Below are 27,066 nucleotides of genomic sequence, written 5' to 3' on the forward strand. Positions count from 1 at the left end.
CCCCATCCATCCTGCTCATGATATACCCCCCATCCATCCTGCTCATGATATACCCCCCATCCATCCTGCTCATGATATACCCCCATCCATCCTGCTCATGATATACCCCCATCCATCCTGCTCATGATATGCCCCCATCCATCCTGCTCATGATATACCCCCATCCTGGTATATGGCCTGTGGCACAGAAAAAAAAATAAACGTTTATACTCACCTTTCCTCACTCCCTGATGCACCGATCTCTGTCTCAGCTGCAGCGCCACTGTGTGGAGCCGTCACCGTGTGTGGAGCCGTCACCGTGTGTGGAGCCGTCACTGTGTGTGGAGCCGTCACCGTGTGTGGAGCCGTCACCGTGTGTGGAGCCGTCACCGTTGTCTGCAGCATCGCAAATCGATGTCTTCCTGTCTGAGCCCGGTCAGCTGATCTGGTGGACACTAGCGGCGCGCACAGCGATGACGTCATCGCTGTGCGCGCCGCTAGTGTCCAGTTCAACTGACCGGCACAGACAGGAAGACATCGCGCAATGCTGCAGGGGGACGGCTCCACACGCGGTGACGGGTGAGTACACTGATTCACTGCTCCCCGTGCTGATAATGATGCACGGGGGGCAGTGAATACAGCCGCACATGATCACTCCAGGCTGTAGTTGCCAGGGGTGATCACGTCCGGCTGTTAATTATGCGCGCACCCCCTGCCCATCACCCCGCCCACCTGTCAGCGCCGGTTTCGCTGAGAAATGATGGGCGGGAGGATGGGCGTGCATATGTAATGAGCGGGCCCACGTGGTCACGGCAGGCACTGCTGCAGCCTGCTCGTGCCCCCGATGGCCCGCTCCACCGCAGCACCCACATTCCCGGCCGCAGCCCTATAGTCAGACCATAAGACGCACCCCCCACTTTCCCCCAACATTTGGGGGGAAAAAAGTGAGTCTTATGGTCCGAAAAATACGGTATGTGTTATTTCAGAAAAATGGAAATAATGCACAAATCATGCATGTAAGCAGGGCTTTGGAGTCGGTAAACCACACCTCCGACTCCTCAGTTTCCCTGATGCCGACTCCAAATCCGACTCCTTCATATAGTTCAAACCAGAAGTTTCCATCCACTTTCTATAAAGACACATCTGTAGGTTTTTCCCTCCTCTCTCTATAAAGACACATCTGCATGCTTTTCTCACTATCTAACATAAAATCAGAATAAGGCTTTGTGCGCACACTGCGGTTTTGCTGCATGTTTTGCTACAGAAAATGTTCATAACCTTGTAGACTGAGCCCTCGCGGGCAGGGACCTCTATCCTCCTGTACCAGTCTGTGCCTTGTATTGTTTATGATTATTGTACTTGTCCCTATTATGTATACCCCTTTCACATGTAAAGCTCCATGGAATTGATGGCGCTATAATAAATAATAATAATAATAATATTAACCTTGCTGCAGTCCTTCCCCAGCAAAACCTATGGTAAAAAAAAATGCTGTGCGCACACTGCGGTTTTTTTTCACCAACAGGTTTTGCTGCATGTTTTCTGCAGCAAAAAGAATTGCATGTCCCTTCTTTTCCGCAGTTACCTGCGGTTTTTGCCATAGATAATAGTGAAAAACTGCGGGGAACAATCCGCGGAAAAAAACGCGGCAAAACCGCATGCGGTTTTTGGGTGCGGTTTGCTGTGTTTGTTTTTACCGCAGGTGTGGTAATCTTTCAGAGGGTCCGGAATTTTCTTAAGAAAATTCCATTATCTAGTGCGCACAGGGCCTAAACCTTTCCTGTCAATTAGGAACCAAAATTATTTATATATTTTATATATATATTTTTATTACTTTTTGCAAAGTGAAAAGTTTCCATTCATTTCATTAGTATTTGGTAGCATTGCCCTTAAACTGTATGACTTGGGTCACACGTTTTGGACATCCTTCCAACAGCTTCTCACAATAGTTGGTAGTACCGTAATTTGGGTTCATTCCTCCTGACAGAGCTGGTGTAACAGCCATGTATGTAGTATGCACCGGCCTTTTCAGCTTCGCCCATAAATTTCCAATAGGATTGAGATAATATATAATATTTATTCACTTATATAGTGCTATTAATTCCATAGCGCTTTACATACATCAGCCATCAGGGTTTTGTGATGGCCGCTCCAAAACATTGACTTTATTATGCTTAAGCCCCTTTGTAACCAGTTTGGCAGTATACATCAGGTCATTGTCCATTTGGAAGACTCATTTCCACCCAAGCTTAAAGTTCCTGGCTAATGTCTTGAGATGTTGCTTCAATACTGCCACATAATCTTCTTTCCTTATTATGCCATCTATTTTGTGAAGTGCCCCAGTCCCTCCTGCAGCAAACAACCGCACAACATGATGCTGCTACACCTGTGTTTCAGAGTTGGGATGGTGTTCTTAGGCTTTAAAGCTTCTCCCTCTCTCCTCCAAATGTAACGATTGTCAATATGGCCAAACAGGTAAATTTTAGTTTCATCAGACGACAGCACGTTCCTAAAATGTAAGCTCTTTGTTCCTGTGTGCATGGGATGAAAGGCAGAAGGGCCTTTCATCCCATGTTGATGCAGTACTCATTTCACTGTGGATAATGACACAATCTTACCAGCTTCCTCCAGCATCTTCACAAGGTCTTTTGCTTTTGTTCTTGGGTTAATATGCCCATGTATGACCAAAGCATGTTCATCTCTTGTACACAAAACCTATCTGCTTCCTGACTAGTATGATGGATGGTTATTCCCATGTTGTTTGTACTTGCATATAATTGTCTGTACAGAAGAACGAGGCACCTTCAGGTATCTGGAAATTGCACCCAATAATGAATCAGACTTGTGCAAGTCCACAATTCTCTTCCTGAGATCTTGGCTGATTTCTTTTGACTTTCCCATGATGCTATACAAAGGAGCAGTGTGTTTCAGGTGTGCATTAAAATACATACACAGGTGTGCCTCTAATTAACTCAGATGTTGCCAATAAACTTATCAGAAGCTTCCATAGACATGACATCATCATTTGGGCTGTCCCATAATGTTTAAAGGCGTAGTACTCTTAAGTGTTTGTAGACTTTTGACTTTTCAGATAATAAAAATGCCTTAAAACAATCTGTCTCATTCTGGCATTTTGCAAATATAAATAATTTTGGCTCCTAATTTACCTAAAATGGGAAAGTTTTATTCTGATTTCATGTCACATAGTGAGAAAAACCTGCAGATGTGTCTTTATATATGGTGGATGTAAACTTCTGGTTTCAACTGTATATGACTCATATTTGTGATAAATTTACTATAGTAAAATGGTGACATCACTAAGTGCAGCACAGATGCATCTCAAGTAAAAGCCTAGATTCTTTGATCAGGAATAGAACAGACATTTATAGGACATTTCATAACTTTCCCAAATTCTTATGAAAAAATATTCATCACATTCTGCATTGAATCACTGTACCCAATTTATTATATATTTTAGGAGTCGGTCCATTTTATACGGATTCCAACTCCACCAAAATGGGCCCAGACTCCGACTCCACAGCCCTGCATGTAAGTTGGATGAAGAATTGACAGAAGTGTAGCAGCAGGTAGGTGGAGGGGGTGGCTGCAGGGCCCACTCCGAGCCACATATAGTAAGAAGAGCGTTGCTGTCAAACCATCACCAGTTGCTGCGCTCTGCACATTGACAAATCTGATGCAATACTTGTGCAGAGGACAGATGTTAAGGTTTCTTTGTCACTGGCTTCTGCGCTCTGCACATTTTGTAGAGCATGTGACAAAATAAGAGGAACAGCTCCACTCTACAGCAGTCTGACTGACAAAGCGGAGCTCAATATTTGTGCAGAGAGCACCAAGTGGTGATATGACAAGTGTGCACTCATGAAATGACACAAGCTCACAATCACTGAAGCTTCATTCACATATTGTGGCCCTCACATTTTCCAAAGTTGAAACAAAAATGATGAGTGTTAACTACAATTGTGGCAAACAATGGGAACGTAGACTATTGCGCTCTGCATAGGTAGCCTAGCCATCAAAATGACAAAGATAATTAATTTTCTTTTTAAAATGAGGAAAGTGAAAAATAATTTATTTGGTGTAAAGCCAAAACTTGCCCAATGGTCGTTTTTCCAAGGTGCAGCATAAGTATTGCCACACCACCCTCATGTTTAATTAGCCGTCAACATCATCAATAGTTAAAATTGCAAAGTGGTTGTAAAAATGATTAGTTATCCACTGAGGTGCCCTCTGGGGTGTTTAGCATCACTACAGTATAATTACAGCACACCTATGCAATTGAAAAAAAGCCATAACATGTTAGGGGCCCACCTGTGTGCGACTGCCCCCCACCCCACCTGGGGCTGAGCCCCTAGCTAAGACTCTGGGAATCGGTAAAATGTAATGGCTGGGAACTGAAGATTACCGTAATTCATGGATCCTTATCAATAGGATCAGTGGAAGAAAAAACACATTGAAATGGCTCCTGTGCAACTTGCATGAAAGCGAGCATAGTGTGCCACGGTCATCCATGTGATTCTGATGAGAAATAAATGAATAGAAAGGGCATGTGGAGATGGAGCGAGGCGGAGGCTCAGCATGATACATGTGGGCTCGACACATGCAGAAAAAAAAACAGACGGCAAGCAGGAGCACAGCAGACACTGGGGAGCGCACGCACACGCCTCCATAGTGTCACACTTGCTGCCTCTCCCCTGCAGGCTGATAGACAGCAGCGTGGTGCTCACAGCCACAATGACAATGATGAAGCGTAACACCAGAGGAGTGGTGATCATGGCTGCTGAGCAGTCTGCAATACAGAACTACATAGACAGATACATATACAGAGATACAGCTACACTCACATAAAATATGAATCAGGTTTTCTCTTCGGAAACCACAGAAATCTGACTATTGACCAGAATAGGGGAATAGGATAAAGCATCTACTCAGCAGCTTCTTACACAAGTCATGTATAGCTAAGTCCTAACAAACACTAAAACAGTACAGGCTATTAACAAGAATTACCACTAGATGGCGCAACTGCATTAATTTCATCAGAGACAAAGTTAAGATGACAATACGCCTGTACATAGTTTACAATAGCTTCATGGATGCAGAATTTCCACGTCTTTACTACTCATTGGTAGTTTATTTATGAACAGTATATTGCCTAGTCTTTCCAATGATTGTCATATAAATGTCCTTGTTTAGATGGACCTGCAGACAGCACTGTAACAATTACAGGCAAAAAGAACCTTGTGGAGCTACAAGAGCAAAATAAGGAGGTAATGAAAGAAGGGACATCTGATGTAAAGAGGGTCTATGTGCTAATCTGCAGAAAGCTGGCCCAGTAGAATACAAATATATAGGACAGGACAAACAGTCTGGGCACACCTTTAAAGCAATGGTTTTGCTTGTTCTTACAGGAATGTGCACATTGTAGGTTCAGACTGAAGGAGCACATATGGAAACAAGGTGTAAAAAAATTGTGAAATAAAAAAAGAATGTGTGTTAAACCTTAGATCACTCTCATGACAGCTTTATACCCCCTTGGCATTCTCTCAAGGAGCTCCATCAGGTAGTCACTTGGAATGGCTTCCAATGTGCCGGAATGTAATCATCGTCCATCAGAACGTGTTTATGACCCTCAGGAGTGTTTTGCAGAGTGTTGGTGCACAGCTCCATACACCGATGACACAACTGGTAATGATGGTGTGGGGGTGCTTTTCTGGTGACACCGCTTGTGCATTGAATATGGACGAAATCAGTTACCCAGCATGGCTACCACAGCATCCAGCAATGATAAGCCATACACCATCTGGTGTGCACTAAAGGGGCATTTACACTGCAAGATAATATTTTAATGTTGTTAGAAACACTTGTTTCACTTTTATCTTGCTGTGTGAACAGGCTGCCAATAACATGATGAAATGAACAAGCTTGTCCACTGGGTGATATGATCTTTTGAGCAGCTCAAAAATCACCATCCTTGGAGGTGCATCATCTTGTGTGAGCAACACTCGCGCTGCCGAGAACTATGGCTGCCTATGAGCAGTGAGAGATAACCGTAGTATAGACCTACAGACTGCTCAGTCAGCATCATTTACTGATCTGCCTGTGTAAACTGGATATTAAATGACTGATCAGTAAAAGTTTACCTAGCGGTGGTCATATTTTGCTGCTGGTCGTTCCGTATACATGGACCCTTAAACTATCATTTGTGCTGCAACAAGAAAATGACTTGAAATGCACCTCCAGTCTATGTAAGGTCTATGTGCATCAGATAACGAGGCCTCCACAATCACCCCACCTAAGCCAAGCTGATGGTTTCGGATAAGTTAGATGCAGAGTGAAGGCAAAGCAGTCGGCAAGTGCTCAGCAACTCAAGGAGTTCTGTCACGACTGTTGGAAGCCTTTCCAGCTAAAGACCTGATGAAGCCGCTTAAGAGAATGCCAAGGGTGTGTAAAAAAAAAAAAAAAAAAAAAAAAAAAAAAGAGTAGAATGGGTGTAACCTTTAGGAATCTAAGGTTTAAACACACATTCTGATTTGTTTAACTCTCATTTCCATGTGTGTTCCCTCATGGTTTTGTTGCCCTTAGTCTGACTCTACAATATGCACTATTCAATAGGAAGGAAAGTTATGTCATAAACAGGTGTGTACAAACTTTTGCCCGTACTTTATATAGTGTCAGGACATTCCCTTTAAGGCATTGCTATACAATGCAACTTTATTAAAAAACAAATCCTGATGAGTGTTGGCAAGAAGCAGTTTGGCTCTGCTATCATAGTGAAGCTCTTTTGTGGGTTTGCAGTGGTTAGGTTAGGAGCAGAACATCAATATCGGAAGTGGAAAGCCCTAGACGCTTCCTTTTTAAGAGAAAACAAGCATATAAAAAAAAAAAAAAAAAAAATCACTGAAAAATGTTCAGTAACACTCTGCTCAAACTGGTGAGAAAATGCCAAAAGTTGTACATTTGTACTCAACTGCGCATTGCACAAAAATTCTAAAACTTTTCAAAGTGTTTTTTTGCCAGTTTTCTGTGGTAAATGCTTGGTGAATCACTCCCAATTTATGAAGTGGAAGTGGCTCTTACAATATAAGTCTATGGAGCCAAAGACATACAGATAGGGACTTTAGATTGTGAGCCCCAATGGGGACAGAGTTGCCAATGTATGTAAAGCGCTGTGGAATTAATAGCGCTATATAAATGAATAAAATTATTATTAAAATTATTATTATTATTATTATGGAGCCTTGTTCTAAAGCTCCATAGACTTGCATTGTAAACGCGACATCCAGCTCACAAACCCCAGTGTGATCTAGCCAAATCAGAATTTCAGTCACGTGAGTGAGAAGAGAACTGGAGAAGACTGTGATCGGTGAGTATATTAATGCACTTACACTACATACACAGGTTTAGGCAATAAAAGGTTTGGCCGGCATGCTTCATTAATATACTAGTATACTACGTGTACTTAGACGTTTATTAAAGTCAGGAATTGTGGTGGCTACTGATATGATACTTTGTGTTTTTGTATATCATTATTATTTGCCTCAAATCATAGCACTAACTCATATGTGTAAGGCTGCGTTCAGATGTCCAGTAATCATCCGTTACAACGGATCCACCATTAGTCCATTGACAAAAAAGTTGTGCAAACAAAACTTTGTTTTGAAAAAATTGATTTTTGCAGGAACCGTTGTTTTTAACAAGAGAGTCTTTGGAAAATGGATCAGTTAATGGATTGGTATTGCCCATTAATAAAGTGATCATTTTAGGAGTCCAGCTCCAGCAATAACAGAATGCTCATGTTACCTTGAGTAAACATCCATCCTGCCACGAGAGTTTAAAGTGCGTACGTGTAAGATCTATTTACTAGTGTATACAGATTAGATTGTGAAATCTAGAGACGGGTCTACAGTAAAACTCATACATCTGCTCTCATAACTAAAGGCAATGGCACTGGATGTGTGGCGCCCTGGACTAGCCAGGTCGTCACAGGTACTGCAACAACACACCCCACACCCCGAGATAGGCACATCAACCAGACACCAAATCCTTGTTGCCTCCCTCCAGGGGCTGATGTCCACACCAGGTGGGGTGGAGCCAGGCAGTTGGCCCCACCCACTGAGTTCACAGTCCTGGAGGCGGGAAAGGAAGGCAGTTCAGTAAGGGAGGTCAAAGAGTGAGGAGTAAAGTGGTAGTAGAGGAGCAAACTGACCGTGTCCGGGTACGTGGCCCGGGCACCAAGAGCAAGGTTGGCAGACGGTGGTGGCCGTCTGCAGGAGAGGCATATCAACGCGGAACCGTAGGACCGGGACAGGCAGTGGCCCGCCGGTACCGAACCGGGGAGCGAAGTGAAGCCAGCGCAAACCGGCAGGGCCTGCGGACCCCGACCAGGCTTGGAGTCGCCGTTAAACAGGTCAAATTCGTTAGTGACCGGAACCCCAGGGGTTTCCAAACAGCCAAGACCCGATTGAAGGCAACCGTCCAAACAGCGAAAGGGAAATACAGCTACCGCCACAGCTAGAATTCCCAGGGCCAGAGCCTGGGGGCAAAAGGGCTCCTCCGGCATATATCCACGCTGGGGAGTGGGTTACCAGTGGGAAGCCATCGGGACCGAAGTTACACAAAAGGTGCAGGGAAAGGCAGCCACCACCAACTGTCCGGGAGAAACCACAGCAGCCGGCTGCGGGACCTGTCCATCCAGCCATTTGTTTTACCAGAGACTCTGCATCCGTTCTTGGCTGAGTGAGTACCACCGTGCCATCCGGCACCGCGCTGCCCCCGCGACCCTGCACCTCACCAATCGTGCCTCCCCGCCTCACCTCACCGGGCCCCGGGACAACCAACCCCTACCCACGGAGGGGGAAACAACATCCCAGCTGCTCCCTGCCATCGCTCCCGGGATCCCCGTCACCAGCAGCGGTGGTGCCCCAACCTCACCACAAACCGTGGGTGGCGTCACGGACCAAATCCCCAAACCAAACCACCCCTTTCACTCACGGGCGAGGAGCGCCGCTCAAGTCCCCAGATCCGGCCCACCGCTCGAGCCACCGAGCAGCAGCAGCGCCGGACCAGAGCGTGGTGAGCGCAGCGCCCTCCCCGCCCGCGACAGATGCAGCTGGCATGGCACCACAACAGGTGTATTTTACCTGTGGAATGGTTGCATCTCTTTCCCTGGTGTTTCCACTATTTGACACTACCCTTATATACGCCTAATCACGTAGTGTATCCTCTACGCACCATACATTACCCTTATATGCATCTAATCATGTAGGGTGTCCTCTATGCACCATACAACATTACCGTTACATGCATCTAATCATGTAGGGTATCCTCGATGTACCATACAACACTACCCTTACATGTGCCTAATCACATAGTGTCGCCTCTACGCACCATACAACACTACCCTTACCTAATCACGTAGTGTATCCTCTACGCACCATACAACACTATGTGGAGCTGCTTCCGGTTCCTGTTTTGAGCAAGAAAAATCCGGATAGTTAAAAAATGAGGAACAGTATAGGTCTAGGTATAGGCCTCACCCCATTATACAAACAGCCGCCAGCACGCTGCGGAAGGTCCACTCCTTTTTTAGTGTAATGTCTTTATTATACCATGGGCATGTGGCCTCTTATCTGAGAACTACACACTGGGCCTCTTCCTACTGGATGCATGGGCATGTGCATCTATTAAGATGGCCTTAAAGCTTTATGGACCTACTACCAGTCCACCGATTTTCCCCTGTTGAACCCCAAAAACAGGTGGGAAACGAGTCGGGATATCTCTGTGGATACATCCTAGCAGATAAGTTATCCTTGGCTGGGATGTTTAATTCTTTATTAGGCCTAAGCTTGTTGTTGCTATTATCGTTACTTATTTACCATTTGCTATAGCACTTGAGTGAATTCTCTTTAGGTTTTTGCTTGAGCTTTTGCTCTTTGATGTATATTTGTGTATGTGATAATTTGACCTGGGACGAATTAAAACCTTATTCTATTTACATCTTGGTGACAGGTGCTTACTCTAGGCAAAAACAGCTTTTAGGGATAGGTTAGGGGCAGCCGACGAGAAACGGGGGGCACCCAAAAAGGTATGGTGCACCTCCATTGGTAGGTAGGGGTAAGGGAGGGAACAGTTAGTCCCTTGTTAGCCTACCCCTGGCTATTTCGCAATAATATTCTGGCTACTTAGCTATCCGGCTGATAGATACAATACCTCACCATCCAAATCACTAGCTGTGTGCCTCCCTCTTTTGCACCCACCTCACATGACGCTGTCTGAATTGTAGTGGTGTTATACATCACATAGTATTTTAGCATGTGTATTTTAATTCGTTAAATAAAAATTATCTTTTAAGAGTTTTTTCTTTTGGTCTAATTTATCCTCTACGCACCATACAACATTACCCTTCCATGCGCCTAATCACATAGTGTATCCTCTACATACCATACAACACTACCCTTACATGCGCCAAATCACGTAATGTATACTCTACATACCATACAACACTATCCTTACATGCGCCAAATCATGTAATGTATACTCTACGCACTTTACAACACTACCCTTCCATGCGCCTAATCACGTAGTGTATCCTCTATGTACCATACAACACTACCCTTCCATGCGCCTAATCACGTAGTGTATCCTCTATGTACCATACAACACTACCCTTCCATGCGCCTAAACACGTAGTGTATCCTCTACGTACCATACACTACCTTCCATGCGCCTAATCATGTAGTGTCGCCTCTACACACCATACAACGCTACCCTTACATGCATCTAATCATGTAGTATCGTGTCTACGCACCATACAACATTTCCCTTACATGCGCCTAATCATGTAGTGTCACCTCTACACACCATAAAACACTACTACCCTTACATGCATCTAATCATGTAGTGTCACCTCTACACACCATAAAACACTACTACCCTTACATGCATCTAATCATGTAGTATCGCCTCTACGCACCATACAACATTTCCCTTACATGCGCCTAATCTTGTAGTGTCGCCTCTACACACCATACAAGCCTGCCGTGTGTGTGTGTGTGTGTGTGTGTGTGTGTGTAGTAGGTCTCACTTCTGTCTGGTTAAACATGGCACTGCAGTCTGTTGATGTTGGTAATTAGTATGTCAGGAATGAGTTAAAGCTGCTTAGTACAAAAGAGAAGGAGGGGGTGGGGGTCACACTGACACTTCTCCCCTCCCCCTCATACACTCACAGAAGCTGTCTGCACACTCAAAGCTGCAAGCTGGGTGGAAGTACGTGAGAGATGGGTGTGCAGACTCCTCTCTGTACACCATATGGCTGATTAACTTGCACTGTTGCTATATGAAACCAAACCTTTCCTTTCCATAGTAACTATAAATAGACGTGGCACGGGCAGAAAAAAGCCTTTCTGCAGGCCACAAAGTGCCCCTTCTAGACCAGGTCAGCACAGGGGTGAGGGCTGCAAGTCACTGTCACTTCTAACTATTAGCTGTCTGTGGCAATGCGATGCCAAGTAACATCTATGTGTAGTAATACAGTAAGTAATAACAGATGCCACCAGTACAAACACTCCGCCAACACACACCCTTAATTATTCAATTATTAGGCACAAATACAAGCAACTCGACAGCGAGAATCACCAGCTTTGTCATCTTATCAGGTTATGGTAGAGATCGATTTATTAACCCAAATACGAAGCTAACCAAAATGGAGACCTATACAGTATATGCTATATTCAATGTCAGGCGACTTCTTCCTACAAACAGCACTCTACGTCACAATCTTATGAGGTATGTGCGGAATAAAGCACATAGATCTCGGCCTCCTGGATCAGCTCACCTAGTTTGTCACGTTGTAGAGGAAGACCATACATTTTCTACTTATTCATGTGATGCTCCAATTCCTAACCCTGTAACGCAGTGGTCACATTCAGAGACTGCTGTATTTTGTACCGGCTAGGACTGGCCCACTGGGGAACAGGTGAATTCCCCGGTGGGCCACAGGAGAGGCTTCCCATCCACCTACGAGCATGTGGTTGGCACATTACTATGTACAAAGGCAGAATCTCATTCAGTCAATATCTATCCAGGAATTTTAATGTAGCAGAAGTAAATGTGTGATTGAGGGTAATGTAATATTTGCATGTAGCTGAATAGTGGTTTCCCAGAATGCACGTTACTGTTTGGCCCTTTGCACCCCAGTCCGACGCTCATTCTGCACGATACCTTGCATGCACCCAGCTTACATGAATGGACACGTAACTATAGGACAAGTGCTACGAAGTTGGTGAATTACTTCTAAAGAATGTATCGATTTGTATGTATCGAAGCATCTTGTAACAAGATGTTTATCCTAATAAACGCGGACATCTTGTATCCAACACTAAATACAAGATTAGCGTAACACATAATGGTGCTGTGGGTGGAGAGAATTTCCCAGTACTTTGCATCACACTGGTATCCAGAAGGTTAATACCTGGGCCCAGTTGACAGCTGGACCAATTAGGTCATGAAACAAAGGAAGCCAGGAAATTGTCCCAGGTGACGAGCAGAGTGCCTCAGACGGCTCCTCCAGGCCTGGTTGGCAGGCAGTGGAATTGATTGTTAGATGGGTAATACAGCAAGGGACAGAAATAGCATCCACCTACAGAGCAGAGGAGTGAGGGGGCAATGCAGCAGTCACGGAAGGGGAGGGGGACAGGAGATATTCATTGCACACTTGTGTCTTTGCAGCTCTCAGCAAAGAAATGAAGCCGACACTAATGAAATCTACAAACGTCTACTATAGATGGATCAGCTGCCATAAAATAGACGCGTGGTACGCTCGTGCTGCGAATCCCTAGGAAATGTGCTGGTGTAAGGACACGGACAAAATAAAATCTGCAAGAGAGTGAAAGAAAGTTGCTCTTTCAGTACAGTCATTATTTCCGCTTCTTATAGATTCCCAGCTGAGGACACCAATGAAACTGGTAAGAAAGCAGAAGTGCGGCACCAATAACCATGCCCCTTCTGAGGGACATTTCTAGTCTGGAAATTATGGCAAATAAAAACCCCAAGATGTGAACACCCCAAAATGTGAAGAGAAACCTGGGAAATATCATCATTGGCCTCATCATCACAGAAGGGAACATAAGAAGCCCAGCTCGTACATGTGTCACTTGGGTAAAAATAGATGCGAGCGTCCTCAGGGGGGGAACAGAGTGACACAGAGAGAAGAGGCAATGTTATATGAAAATGACTCACCCCCGTCCTCCGGCTGACAACAGTACGTGTGTCTGAAAGAAGCCATTATCGTCATTACTTATTTAGATGGCGCCAACGTTTTCCACAGCCCTATACATTTAAAGCAAACAAGTTACTGTCCCTTACGTGGAGGAAGAGAAGGTCCTAACTCTAATCAATACTCTGTGCCTGAGGGTTGACATTTATCTGTTCCATGGGTCCGTGCACCGTGACAGCTGGAGGAGGTGGTAGTGGTGTCCCATTAACTGTTCAAATGCCAGAGGAAAGTCTCCTAATATATACCTTGTAGATGTCCCTGAGATCATCCTCACCTTGTTCTGGACCATTAGGATGAATAATTTATTTTACGTGCAGCTGTTAACTTCTGGTGTTTCAAAGACAGATCGCTATGGAGGAAAAAGAGGAAGCCATGATGTGCGGCACTGCGAGCTGTAGTGTTACTGTGCACTACATCACACCAGGACATTGTCAGGATGCACATCAGTAAAGGCAGAGGACTGTGCTCTTAGTAATACATTTACAGCTGCCAAGATCACATAAGCATGCCTGATGAATTCTGGGTATACAGGGCTTTGGCAGACTAGGTAGTTGGATCAAATTGTGGTTGACCACATTGAAACCCAGTCATCTGCAGAGTACTTGTAAACATCCGAAACACTAGAATTGCTGGATTCAGATGGGTACTACACTTGCAATTTAAAGGGCTTACCTGAGACTTTAAGATTGATGCCCTATACTTAAGATAATTCATCAATGTCTGATCATTAGGTGTGCGACGGCTGACACATCTGTCATTCAGCCATTCTCACTGCCACCAGGGGGCCAGAACTACTCACTTGCAGAGCTGCACAGCTATGTCAACTGTTTAGTGGACACTGCATATCCGCGTCTTTGTCAATTCAAAAGAGGGCAAATGTGCAGTATCTGACCACTGCACCTATTCAGTCGACTGAACTATGTTGTACAACTGCACAACTGAGTAGGTCTGGCCGGCGGTGGTACTAGAAACAGATCGGCAGCAGTGCTGTGGAGTCGGTAAGCCAAACCTCCGACTCCAACTCCGACTTCTCCATTTCCCTGATTCCTACTCCCTCATACAGTTGAAACCAGAAGTTTCTATCCACTCTCTATAAAGTCACATGCATGTTTTCTCACTATTTGACATGAAATCAGAATAAACCTTTCCCATTTTAGGTCAATTAGGAACCAAAATTATTTATATTTGCCAAATGTCAGAATAATGAGAGAGAATGTTTTAAGGCATTTTTATTACTTTCTTCACATTCAAAAGTTTCCCTCCATTTCATTAGTATTTGGTCCCATTGCCCTTATTCTGTATGACTTGGGTCAAACTTTTTGTATATCCTTCCATAAGCCTCTCACAATAGTTGGTAGTAATTTGGGTTCATTCCTCCTGACAGAACTTGTGTAACTGAGCCATGTTTGTAAGTCGCCTTGCTCACACCGGCCTTTTTAGCTCTGCCCATAAATTTTCAATAGGATTGAGATAATATATATTTCTTCACTTATATACTGCTATTAATTACATAGGGTTTTATATATATCAGCAATCCAGGCTCAGGGATAGACTTTGTTATTCTTAAAGTGAACCTTTCAGGTGCAATATGCAGCTAGAACCACGAGCAGTTCTGGATGCATATTGCTAATCCCTGCCTAAAATCCCTGTATCTAGTAGCATAGATAAAGAGATCTTCAGAAAAAGTATTTCTAAAGATCCTTTATGATATGCTAATGAGCGCAGGGACTAGTCGTAAGGGCATGACTTCCCCTGGCTAGTCAGCCCCCTTAGCATGTTAGCATTCCCACAGCGGCATACTAACATGCTAATAAATGTGCAGTGTAAGAGGATGGTCGCGCTCACCTATCTTAGGCCTCTTAGCACGTTAGTACGCCCCTGTGGGCATGCTAACATGCTGAGAATGTGCAGCGTCAGAGGATGGTCGCGCTCATCTCTCTGCTGCCATCGCGTCCGAGTCCCACATTTCGGCCCAGTGCGCATGATCCCGGACTTTCGGCCATGCGCACTACATGGGTTTGTAGCCAGGACTCGCACACCCAGTGGTCATGCGCACCATGAAGCCGGGTGTACGAGTCCAGGCTTCAAACCCATGTAGTGCACATTACCGAATGTCCGGGATCATGGGCACTGAGCCGAAATGCTGGACTTGGACGCGATGGCAGCAGAGAGGTGAGCGTAACCATCCTCTGACGCTGCACATTCTCATTAGCATGTTAGCACGCCCACAGGGGCGTACTAACATGCTAAGGGGCTGACTAGACAGGGGAAATCACGCCCTTGCGCCTAATTGCTGGCCTCATTAGCACATCATATGGGATCTTTAGAAATTCTTTTTCTAAAGATCCCTTTATCTATGTTACTATAAACTGGGACTGCTAGGCAGGGATTAGCAATATGCATCCAGAACTGCTCTGGTTCTGGATGCATATTACACCTGACAGGTTCCAATTAATCTACTTTGTAACCAGTTTGGCAGTAGCTTCAGGTCACAGTCCATTTGGAAGACTCATTTCAGCCCAAGATTTAAGTTCCTGCTGATGTCTTAAGATGTTGCTTCAGTATTGCCACACAATCTTCTTTCCTCATGATGCCATCTATTTTGTGAAGTGCAGCAGTCTCTCCTGTAGCAAAACAACCCCACAATATGATGCTGCCACCCCTGTGTTTCACAGTTGGGATAGTGTTCTTAGGCTTCGAAGCTTCTCCCTTTTATCTCCAAAGGTAACAATGGTCATTATAGTCAAACAGTTCAATTTTAGTTTCATCAGACCACAGGACATGTTTCCAAAATTGAAGGTTTTTGTTCTGTGCGCGTTTGCAAACATTAATCTGGCTTTTTTCTGTTTCTTTTGCAGTAATGGCTTCTTCCTGGCAGAGCGGCCTTTCAGCCCATGTTGATACAGTACTCGCTTCACTGTGGATAATGACACAATCTTACCAGCTTCCGCCAGCATCTTCACAAGATCTTTTGCTTTTTTTTGGTTGGTATGCACATGTCTGACCAAAGCACATTCATCTCTGGTACACAGAACCCATCTCCTTCCTGAGCAGTATGATGGCTGGACATTCCCATCTTGTTTGTGCTTGAGTATAATTCTATGTACGCATGAATGAGGCACTTTCAGGTATCTGGAAATTGCATCCAAGGATGAACCAGACTTACAAGTCCACAATTCTCTTCCTGAGATCTTGTCTGATTTCTTTTGACTTTCCCATGATGCTACGCAAAGAAGCAGTGTGTTTCAGGTGTGTATTAAAATACATCCACAGGTGTGTCTCTAATTAACTCAGATGTTGCCAATAAACCTATCAGAAGCTTTTAAAGACATGAAATCATCATATGCGCTGCCCCATATTGTTTAAAGGCATAGTATTCTTAGTGTATGTAAACTTTTGACTTTGCAGAAAATATTTAAAATGCCTCAAAACATTCTCCCTCTCATTATTCTGGCTTTTGGCAAATAAAAATAATTTTGGTTCCTAATTGACCTAAAACAGGAAAGTTTTATTCTGATTTCATGTCAGATAGTGAGAAAAGCATGCATAGGTGTCTTTTAAGATGTGAAACGTCTGTTTTCAACTGTACATATCTCATGTTTGTAATAAATTTACTGTAGTAAAATGGTAACAGCACTACTTATATCATGTAGCTGAAGTGCAGCACAGATTCATCTCAACTAAAAAGCCAAGATTCTTTGATCAGGAATAGAACAGAGATTTATAGGACATTTCAGAACTTTCCAAATTCTTATGAAAAAATATTTATCACATACTGCATTAAACCGCTGTATCCAATTTATGATCTATTTTAGGACTTGGTCGGAGTCGGTCCATTTTATACAGACTCAGACTCCACAGCCCTGATCAGCATGGGTGCTGGGTGTCGCACCCACACCAATCAGACATTAATCACCTGTCTTAAAAATAAGTCATCAATGTTAAAGTTAGATAAACCCTTTAATAGATATTTCCTCAGACAGTCTCTTATCTTAAGCTGGGTTTACACACTGCAACATCGCAAAGGACATCGCTGTAACGTCACCGGTTTGGTGACGCAATAGCGACCTCCCTAAGTCTCTGCTAAGTCGCTGGTGAGCTGTCAAACAGGCAAACCTGGCCAACAACGCAACAGCGATCCGGACCTGCAGAGCGACCTAGCTGGTTGTTGGGGACGTTGATAAGCAGCCTTTTGAAAGGGAAGTTGCTAACAAAGTCGCTGCAAAGTCTTCACACACTGAAACTTCATGCTGCACAGCTGGAAACAAAGGACCTAGGAATGGTCCTGAACGATTTGTAACGATTACAACTTCACAGCAGGGGCCGGGTCGCTGATAGGTTTCACACACTGCAACATCGCAAACAACATCGCTATTGCGTCACAAAACCGGTGACGTTACAGCGATGTCGTTTGAGATGTTGCAGTGTGTAAACCCAGCTTTACAGTGAAGTTAAAGACATTATTTTACTCTCTTATATAGCACAACTAATTCCACAGTGCTTTACAGAGGTCATTATCATTGCCCCCATTGGGGTTCATTAAGGGGCTCTATATCAGTCACACCAGGTGCGGACATTGACAGAAGAGGTCCCCTGTGCGAAAACAGTATGTGAGAAAGTAGTTCATCATAATGAACCCCTCTATGTTCTACTATGGAGGTGGTAGCAGCCCCTTTACCAATTGGACCCCTATGGGACTGCACAGGTTGCCAATGGTATCCCCACTGATGGACAGAGACAGTAAAGGGCAACAGTGCAAAAAAAATAAAATAAAAATATGGGCCCTTTATAACTCATCATAATGCACAATTCCCCTACACTGGAGGTGGAATGGGGCCCTCTCACTCCTTGGGCCCTTGTGCGGCAGAAACAATATGTCCACCCCTGAGTTACACTCTCAGACTTGCTTCTTATCACTCTGAATAAGTGATCTCAGTGTAGTAATTAGTTTACCTTCTTTACGTCTGCAAATTATATTTACCTTGTAGAATTATAAGTGTTTTATGAAATGAGAGGGTGGTCACATTACTACGTTATGACTCATTAAAGGGGTTGTATCGCCTTGGGGTATGAGCCTTCAATCACTTTGTGTGACTGCAGAACTGTGAATCCCCCCCCAGTCCATGTTATCAGGATTCCTCGGTGGGCGCGTGATCATGAGTGTGTGATCTGCATACATTCGGTCACATGCCGACTAGAAGAGCGCAGCCTCTCTCAATACAAGTGATTGAGCGAGGCTGGATAGTCTAGTCAAACTTTGGCAGGAAGTATGCAAATCACATACTTGTGATCACATGATCGCCCATTCCTGGCACAAGCACCGGTCAATTCTGACAACGCGCACTGTGGGGATTTACAAGTCCCCAGTGACAGAGTGACTGCGGGTTTGTGCCCCAAAGTGAGTGTCTTCAATATTACACCACCCTATACAGGCTTTGAGAGGGCCGAAGTTTTTTCTAATTTGGTTTCTAATATCAGTGTACTGGAGGGGTACTAATAGTATGATTTGTCCAAATATAATACATCACTGATCGTGGGATTTTTGACAATCCATAAAGCTCCAGGGTTTGAATCTAACCCCAACACATTTACATACAGTATGTATTCCATTCCACTTCAACATGGAATTTCAAAGTAAGCACACCAGTCTCATCAGCTAGGAGAGATCCATCTAATAATGTAGGACTAATTAATGGATTAGGCTACTTTCACACATCAGTTTTTTCCATCAGGCACAATCCGGAAAAAAACGGATAAAACGGATCCGGCGCCGGATCCGTTTTATCCCCATTGATTTGTATTAGCGTTGGATTGTGCCTGATGGCCTTGCGTTGCATCCGGCTTTTGCCAGATCCGTCGTAATTGGCTAATGCGGTGGCCGGATGGAACGTCGCTTGTAACGTTTTTTGTCTGACAAAAAAACGCATTGCGCCGGATACGGCGTGATTTATATTGAAAGCCTATGGACACCGGATCCTGGATAATGCGGCAAAAAACGGATAAGGCCGCTGGATCCGTTTTTTTAAATTGAGCATGCTTCAATGTATTGTAAAAAAAACGGATCCAGCAAAAAAACGGTCGAAACAGATGGAAAAAACGGATGCACCGGATCTGTTTTTTGATGGATCAGATATACCGGATCCGTTAAAAAAAAAAAAAAAAAAAAAAAAAAAAAAAAAGAAGGATCCGGCGCATCCGTTTTTGCATATTCTGCGCCAGATCCGTTGCATCAGGCACACTCCGGATTGTGCTTGATGCCAAAAAACTGATGTGTGAAAGAAGCCTTATGCTGATTCTATTGGGTAACATTTCTATAATAATTAATAGTAGAAGAGGTAGAATATTCCACTAAGCATCAAATGCTGGTTATTTCCCGTACAACATATAATAGAGGCAGTCAGTAATTGAGCCCCAAGGCACACTGCACCTTCCATTTTTATGGGAAAAAACATCTCTGTTGCTGTAAAGTGATGAGATTTTGTTCTGGATCTTGGCTTAATGCTTTCCTCTGTCTATATTTAACCTTGCAATATCCTTGCTTTATGTTGTGGCAGAAGTCTGCCATTTCCCAGCAAGGTCAAGATTATACAGTAAATATCCTTATTCCCTAGTACATCTGGACAGCCTTGCATGTACCTGCTCATTTACAGGAAAGCAGCATATGGCAGCACAATAAGTCGCAGAGCAGTCATGCTGATGGCAGGCCGCAGTCAGGTGCATTAGCCCATATGTCTCCACAGACCTCATGTAACCCGAGAGCGGCTCTCAACCACAGCAGCCAAAGCAAGCAAAGTGACCACATAGGCGGCCCTAACATACACATTTACACCACACCTAAAACATGAAAATTACTTTCTACGTAGGTTCTTACTGCTTATTTACCCACACTACTAAAAGGTCACGTAAGTGCAAACACTTATACATGTAGAGTGCCAGACAGGAAAATTAAAGGGATCCGTGGTGCGATTTATTCTGGCTGACCCATGGGTAGCATACGTCAGGGAAAGGCTAGGCTCCTTCATTACACACATGCACATGTCACTCTGAAGCATTTCAGAGAAAACATATGATAAATAGGGGGCTCAGAACATTACCAGCACATAAAGAGAAACCTGCCAATCATGCACAGCAAGTCAGGGGGAGCCAGAGGGGTCTGCCTTGCTTCGTGCCCCCTACTGAAAAGTAGACTCTCTGAAACACAAGAGAATTCAGAGTGAAACACGAGTATCTTGTAATGGCGGAGTGTGTCCTCTTTCCATGCTGCCCATGGTTCCAGCAGCCTGATTCACATGGCACATTCCCTGGAAATGTAAAAATCTTTATAGAAATAAAAACCAGCAGCAATATTTATAAAAACAACAACCCAAAACATATGTGCCACAGCTCACAGTGGAAAAGATGATGTGTACCCTGCAATTGGAAACACAAGTTCCATAATTTCTGAAAGGGTTTGTACGTGACCAACATACTGTCCGTAGGACACAAGACAACCTGCACCCCTAACAATCAGTGGTCAGATGGGAACAATGTTCAAAACCAGAATAAGGCCACTAAAGCTGGGTTCACACATAGCGACGACGTCGCTGTTACGTCACCATTTTCTGTGACGCAACAGTGACCTTGTAAGTCGCTGTTATGATTGCTGCTTAGCTGTCAAACATAGCATAGAACAAATAAATATAAAAATAAATAATATATAGATAAAACATAGACGCAGCAGCGATCATAACGGCACGCGTCGCTGTGCTACATGTGCAGAGAGCAGGGAGCCGCGCATACTGCTTAGCGCTGGCTCCCTGCACTCCTAGCTACAGTACACATCGGGTTAATTACCCGATGTGTACTGCAGCTACATGTGCAGAGAGCAGGGAGCCGCGCACACTGCTTAGCGCTGGCTCCCTGCACTCCTAGCTACAGTACACACATCGGGTTAATTACCCGATGTGTACTGCAGCTACATGTGCAGAGAGCAGGAGCCGGCACTGGCAGGGAGAGCGGCGGAGGCTGGTAACGAAGATAAATATCGGGTAACCAGGGAAAGGTCTTCCCTTGGTTACCCGATGCTTACCCTGGTTACAGCTTACCGCAGCTGCCAGACGCCGGGTCCTGCTCCCTGCTCGCTTCATTTCGTCGCTCTCTCGCTGTCACACACAGCGATGTGTGTGTCACAGCAGGAGAGTGACGACCAAAAAATGAAGCTGGACATTCAGCAACGACCGGCGACCTCACAGCAGGGGCCAGGTCGTTGCTGGATGTCACACACAGCGACGGGACGTCGCTGCAACGTCACAGAAAATGGTGACGTAGCAGCGACGTCGTTGTCGTCGTCGCTGTGTGTGACACCACCCTTAGTCAGGGTCCACAATAGCCAGTGCAGTCAAATTGGGAATACAATGGAGTGTTAAACCAATGTTCCCCAACTCCAGTCTTCAGAAGTCACCAACATTGCATGTTTTCAGGTTTAGGTTTTCATGGCTGATAATTCCATCACCTGTCCAATTCTAAAGAAATCCTGAAAACATGCACTGTTTGTGGGCCTTGAGGACTGGAGTTGGGGATCACGTGTCTAAACCATGCTCTCCATCCTACCTCCATTAAAGGGAATCTGTTACCAGGTTTTTGCCACTTAACCGGAGAGCAGCATAATTTTGGGGCAGAGACCCTGTTTCCAGCGATGTGTTACTTCCTGGGCTGCTTGATGTATTTTTGATAAAATCACTGTTGTACAACAAAAGAACTAGTAAACTTGCTGCCATGTAGTCCTCGACCTTAGTGAGTTCTGTATAACCCCGCCCTCACCACTGATTGGTAGCTTTTTGCCTACGCACAGTTGTCAGCAGAGTATCATGGCTTTCATTGGCCACATGTGCAGCTTGTCCATTAGGCTATGTGCGCACGTTGCGTTCTATTACGCAGCGTAAAATAGTCACTGCATGTGCGTCTCAAAACACAGCCGAAAAGCAGCGTTCGGAGACGCATTCGGCAGAACGCAACGTGCGCACATTCCTGCAGAATTCATGCGTTCTGGATGCTTGCTCTGCCATGAGAAAAGCATCCAGAGCGCACATTTTTGACAGTGCGGTCTCACTCGGCTCTGCTGCATCCCCATAGACTTGCAGCAAAGCCGACTGGTACCGGAATATCAAAAAGAGCACATAGCTGGCTGCGGGAGACAGCTGCGCGATGAGAATGAACTCGGGTGAACTTCACCTGACTTCATTGTGATCGCGCGGCTCTGTCTGTGTGCCGCGGCTTGATTTGCGGTCACAGGTGAAGGACTCACCTGTGACCGCAAATCTGAGTGACTGCAGTGAGCCACGCGATCATCGGTGTCGTCACTCAGGTTACCTGCGGCCAGCTCGAGTCCTCCACCCGAGACCTGTGGCCGCGGGTAACCTGATAAACGTCCCCGCACACATCCCGACATTACCACCGACGTCCCCGCATACAACCCGACATTACCTCCGACATCCCCGCACACATCCCGACATTACCGCCGACATCCCCGCACACATCCCGACATCCCCGCACACATCCCGACATTCCCGCCGACATCCAGCACACATTCCGACACAACAGCCCTCATCATCACGGCACACACACCGGCATTACCTCAGTGACGTCCCCGCTGACAGCGCGACTCACTTCAGTTTCTGCATGGAGCGGACAGGAGCGGCGTTGTTGTACTGCCGCTCCTGTCAGCTTCATGTAGCAGAGCTGGATGTGTCGTGGGACCTCGTGGATTACGTCGGACCTGGAGGTGTGTTTGGGGATTTTAATAAAGTGGTGAAAGAGGGTGGTTTTTGTCTTTTATTTCAAATAAAGGATTTTTCGGGTGTGTTTATTTACTTTCACCAGGTTAATCATTGGGGGTGTCTCATAGACGCCTGCAACGATTAACTAGGACTTTTTGGCAGCTATGGGCTGCTGCCATTAACTCCTTATTACCCAGATTGCCACCGCACCAGGGCAGTTCTGGATGAGCCGGGTACAGTCCCGGGACTGTCGCATCTAATCCATATGGCAATTCCGGGCGGCTGCTGGCTGATATTTTTAGGCTGGGGGCCTCCCCATAACGTGGGGCTCCCCATCCTGAGAATAACAGCCTTCAGCCATGTGGCTTTAGGGTACCTTCACACTTTAGCGATGCAGCAGCGATCCGACCAGCGATCTGACCTGGTCAGGATCGCTGCTGCATCGCTACATGGTCGCTGGTGAGCTGTCAAACAGGCAGATCTCACCAGCGACCAGTGACCAGCCCCCAGCCAGCAGCGACGTGCAAGCGACGCTGCGCTTGCACGGAGCCGGCGTCTGGAAGCTGCGGACACTGGTAACTAAAGGTAAACATCGGGTATGGTTACCCGATGTTTACATTAGTTACCAGCGCACACCGCTTAGCTTAGCGCTGGCTCCTTGCTCTCCTAGCTACAGTACACATCGGGTTAATTAACCCGATGTGTAATGCAGCTACATGTGCAGAGAGCAGGGAGCCGCGCACACTGCTTAGCGCTGGCTCCTTGCTCTCCTAGCTACAGTACACATCGGGTTAATTAACCTGATGTGTACAGCAGCTACATGTGCAGAGAGCCGGAGCCGGCAGCACAGGCAGCGTGAGAGCTGCGGAGGCTGGTAACTAAGGTAAATATCGGGTAACCACCTTGGTTACCCGATGTTTATCTTGGTTACAGCTTACCGCAGCTGCCAAACGCCGGCTCCTGCTCCCTGCTCGCTTCATTTGTCGCTCTCTCGCTGTCACACACAGCGATCTGTGTGTCACAGTGGGAGAGCGCCTTTGAAGAAAACGAACCAGGGCTGTGTGTAACGAGCAGCGATCTCGCAGCAGGGGCCAGATCGCTGCTCAATGTCACACACAGCGAGATCGCTAATGAGGTCACTGCTGCGTCACAAAAAGCGTGACTCAGCAGCGATCTCGGCAGCGAGCTCGCTGTGTGTGAAGCACCCCTTACCCTGGCTGGTATCAAAATTGGGGGGGACCGCACACTGTTTTTTTAAATTATTTATTTTACTGCACTACATAGACCCGCCCACCGGCGGCTGTGATTGGTTGCAGTGAGACAGCTGTCACTCAGCATGGGGGCCTGTCTGACTGCAACCAATCATAGGCGCCGGTGGGCGGGGGAAGCAGGGAATACGAGATTGAATAATGGGCAGCCGGCATTTTCAAAAGCAAGAGAAGCCGCCGGAGCAGTGTGACAGCCATGCAGCTGATCGGTGAGTATGAGAGAGGGGGAGAGGGACAGACCGACAGAGAGAGAGAGAGAGAGACCGACATTACAACCAATACGCACAAAAGAAGTGACATGTCACTTCTTAGAATGCGCGCTTCGGGCAGCAGCCGAAGCGCTGCGCTCTAATACGCCACGTGCGCACGGCTCCTGCATAATCTTCATAGATTATGCTGGGGACGCAGGACGCATGCAGTTACGCTGCGGTGCAGATCGCAGCGTAACTGCATGTAAATACGCAACGTGCGCACATAGCCTTACAGGACACAGTGTAAACTTTCTACTTGCACTGAGTACAGACATAGGAGAAATATCCGTGATGCAAGTGTTGGGCAGATGTTGAGTATGTCCCATAACAATGCCCGCACTACCAGTCATGTGAATAGTAAAAGCATTTAGTCATAGGAATACTGATGCCAATGTCTGTCATAAAAACAGTGAGCTAACATTGTGTTCAGTCAGAAGCACCCAGCAGTCCGTACAAGCTCTTATATCCGTACTGTGTTCGGTAGTAAGTAAAGCTGCCCGATATATGCTCCGCTCAGCCAAATGTACATACTAAAAGGCCAAACCTGTCAATGGTTGGCCAAAAAAATCATATTGTCCACCCGTTATTCCATGTGAATGTCAGCTTAAGAGCACTACTGCAGTCTGAAGGCATAAAATGCATCCCAATGATACTTTTTATCAGAGTGCTTATATATTGTGTCAGCCAATAACCCAACATTGAAGACTAGCTGATTCACACATGCAGATTACCTGTCCCAGCAAGCACCGACTGAGGATGTACCAAGCTGATCGGTGCTCATTTAAGAGGCCCTTTTCACAGGCTACTGCAAACCATATAGGTAAAAGGATTGATTATAATGATCATTTGGTCCCTAAACATATGGCATATTCCTGGCACAGCCCCTGTTTACATGGCAAAGTTATCCTGCTGTCACCAAGGAGTTTTAGGCCCTCATAAAAGAAGCAATCGGCTAAGTTCAATGTACTGTGAATACCATGCATCTGCAGCTTTATGACAATCGGTCTTCCTCATATTTATTAATCCATTGTAAGGGAATGTGTCATCAGAAAAAAAACTATTGTTTAAATCATATTTTTGTCTTAAATGTATTCGTTTTGGCAATTTTGTTTTTCCCCATATAACAATCTATATTAAAAATGAAAAAAAAACAAAAACAAAAACAGAAATCTTGCAATTTTCACATTGTCCATTAGAGCTTTTTTTTTTTAGACTCATACTTCCTGATGTTTCAGGAAACAATACATGTACACAGTCACAGTAAACAGACACAGACACTATGTTTTGCATAGAAGCCTCTAACAAGCCTATGCAAAGGTCATTGTGAAAAGTAGGGGGCAGGGTCAAAGGTGACATCACCTGTTGTGATTGGTAGATCCTGTATTATCACTTGTTTATATAGAGATGTTACCTGTCATTGTAAACCTGTCTGTTAGGCCTGTTTCACACGTCAGTAAAAAAAACAGATGTTTTTCACTGATATGTTAAAAACGCATATGTTCCTCAGTGTGCAGTGATTCATGGCACACATGGTTTCTACATGTGCTATCCGTGATCAGTGATCCGTTAGAGCACATGGCGATAAACTCACCTGTCCCTGTTCCTGCTGTCTGTGGTACTGAATCTCTGACTCTCCTGTGTCCGGCCGCCACGATTTCCCCTCTGCAGCCACTTCCGGGTCGGCTATGCTGTGCATAAATGAATATGCATGAGAATAATGAGCCGGCTTGGAAGCATCAGCCAGAGACAGCGTCGCTGGAGAAGGGGAGTATAAAAATCTTTTTATTTTCAATGTATGTGATTTTCTGGTACATGTTTCATGGATCACACCATAGTGTGGTCCGTGGGTCATCAGTGATGCCTGAAAAATATGGACATGTCTAAGTCAAGAAATCACGGACACGCGTGTACACCGCATGTAAACACGGTCAGTCAAAAATCACTGATGTGTGAGCAGACCCATTGATTTTAATGGGTCTGCATATGTCAGTGATTCTGGTACGTATAAACACTGCAACATACGTACCAGAATCACTGACGTGTGAAACAAGCCTTATGATAAGGAAACTCTTCCTGAAAGGACAGAAAGTATGAGCCTAAAAAAAAAAACCAAACCAACAACAACAAAAAAAAAAAAGTGGCCAATGGGAAAACTGCACAATCACTAATTGCGCTTTTCTTTTTTAATAAAAATCATGAAGAAATAAAACATTAAAAAGTGTTTAAAGTATATGCAACACGAAAACCTGATTGAAGCTATAGGTCATTTTCTGATAACACACTCCCTTTAAAGCAGGCCATATAGGGATCTAAAAGAAAAATGATTGCCAATGCCTTATTCTCACTTGATGTACACTACCCTTCAAAAGTTTAGGGTCACTTAGATATTTCCTTATTTTTGAAAGAAAAATTTTTTTTTTCAATGAAGATAACATTGAATTAAACAGAAATACACTCTATACATTGTTAATGTGGTAAATGACTATTCTAGCTGCAAACATCTGGTTTTTAGTGCAATATCT

The 27,066-nt window shown here is 45.0% G+C and overlaps 1 protein-coding gene across 8 annotated transcripts in view; it reads right to left on the reverse strand.

The window, feature by feature from the left end:
• Nucleotides 1-27,066, reverse strand: part of ZMIZ1 (zinc finger MIZ-type containing 1) — a 553,945-nt gene that overhangs the window by 38,160 nt on the left and 488,719 nt on the right. The gene's annotated exons all lie outside the window — the stretch shown is intronic.

The sequence above is a fragment of the Anomaloglossus baeobatrachus genome, chromosome 5 (assembly GCF_048569485.1).
Source record: "Anomaloglossus baeobatrachus isolate aAnoBae1 chromosome 5, aAnoBae1.hap1, whole genome shotgun sequence".
Taxonomy (NCBI): domain Eukaryota; kingdom Metazoa; phylum Chordata; class Amphibia; order Anura; family Aromobatidae; genus Anomaloglossus; species Anomaloglossus baeobatrachus.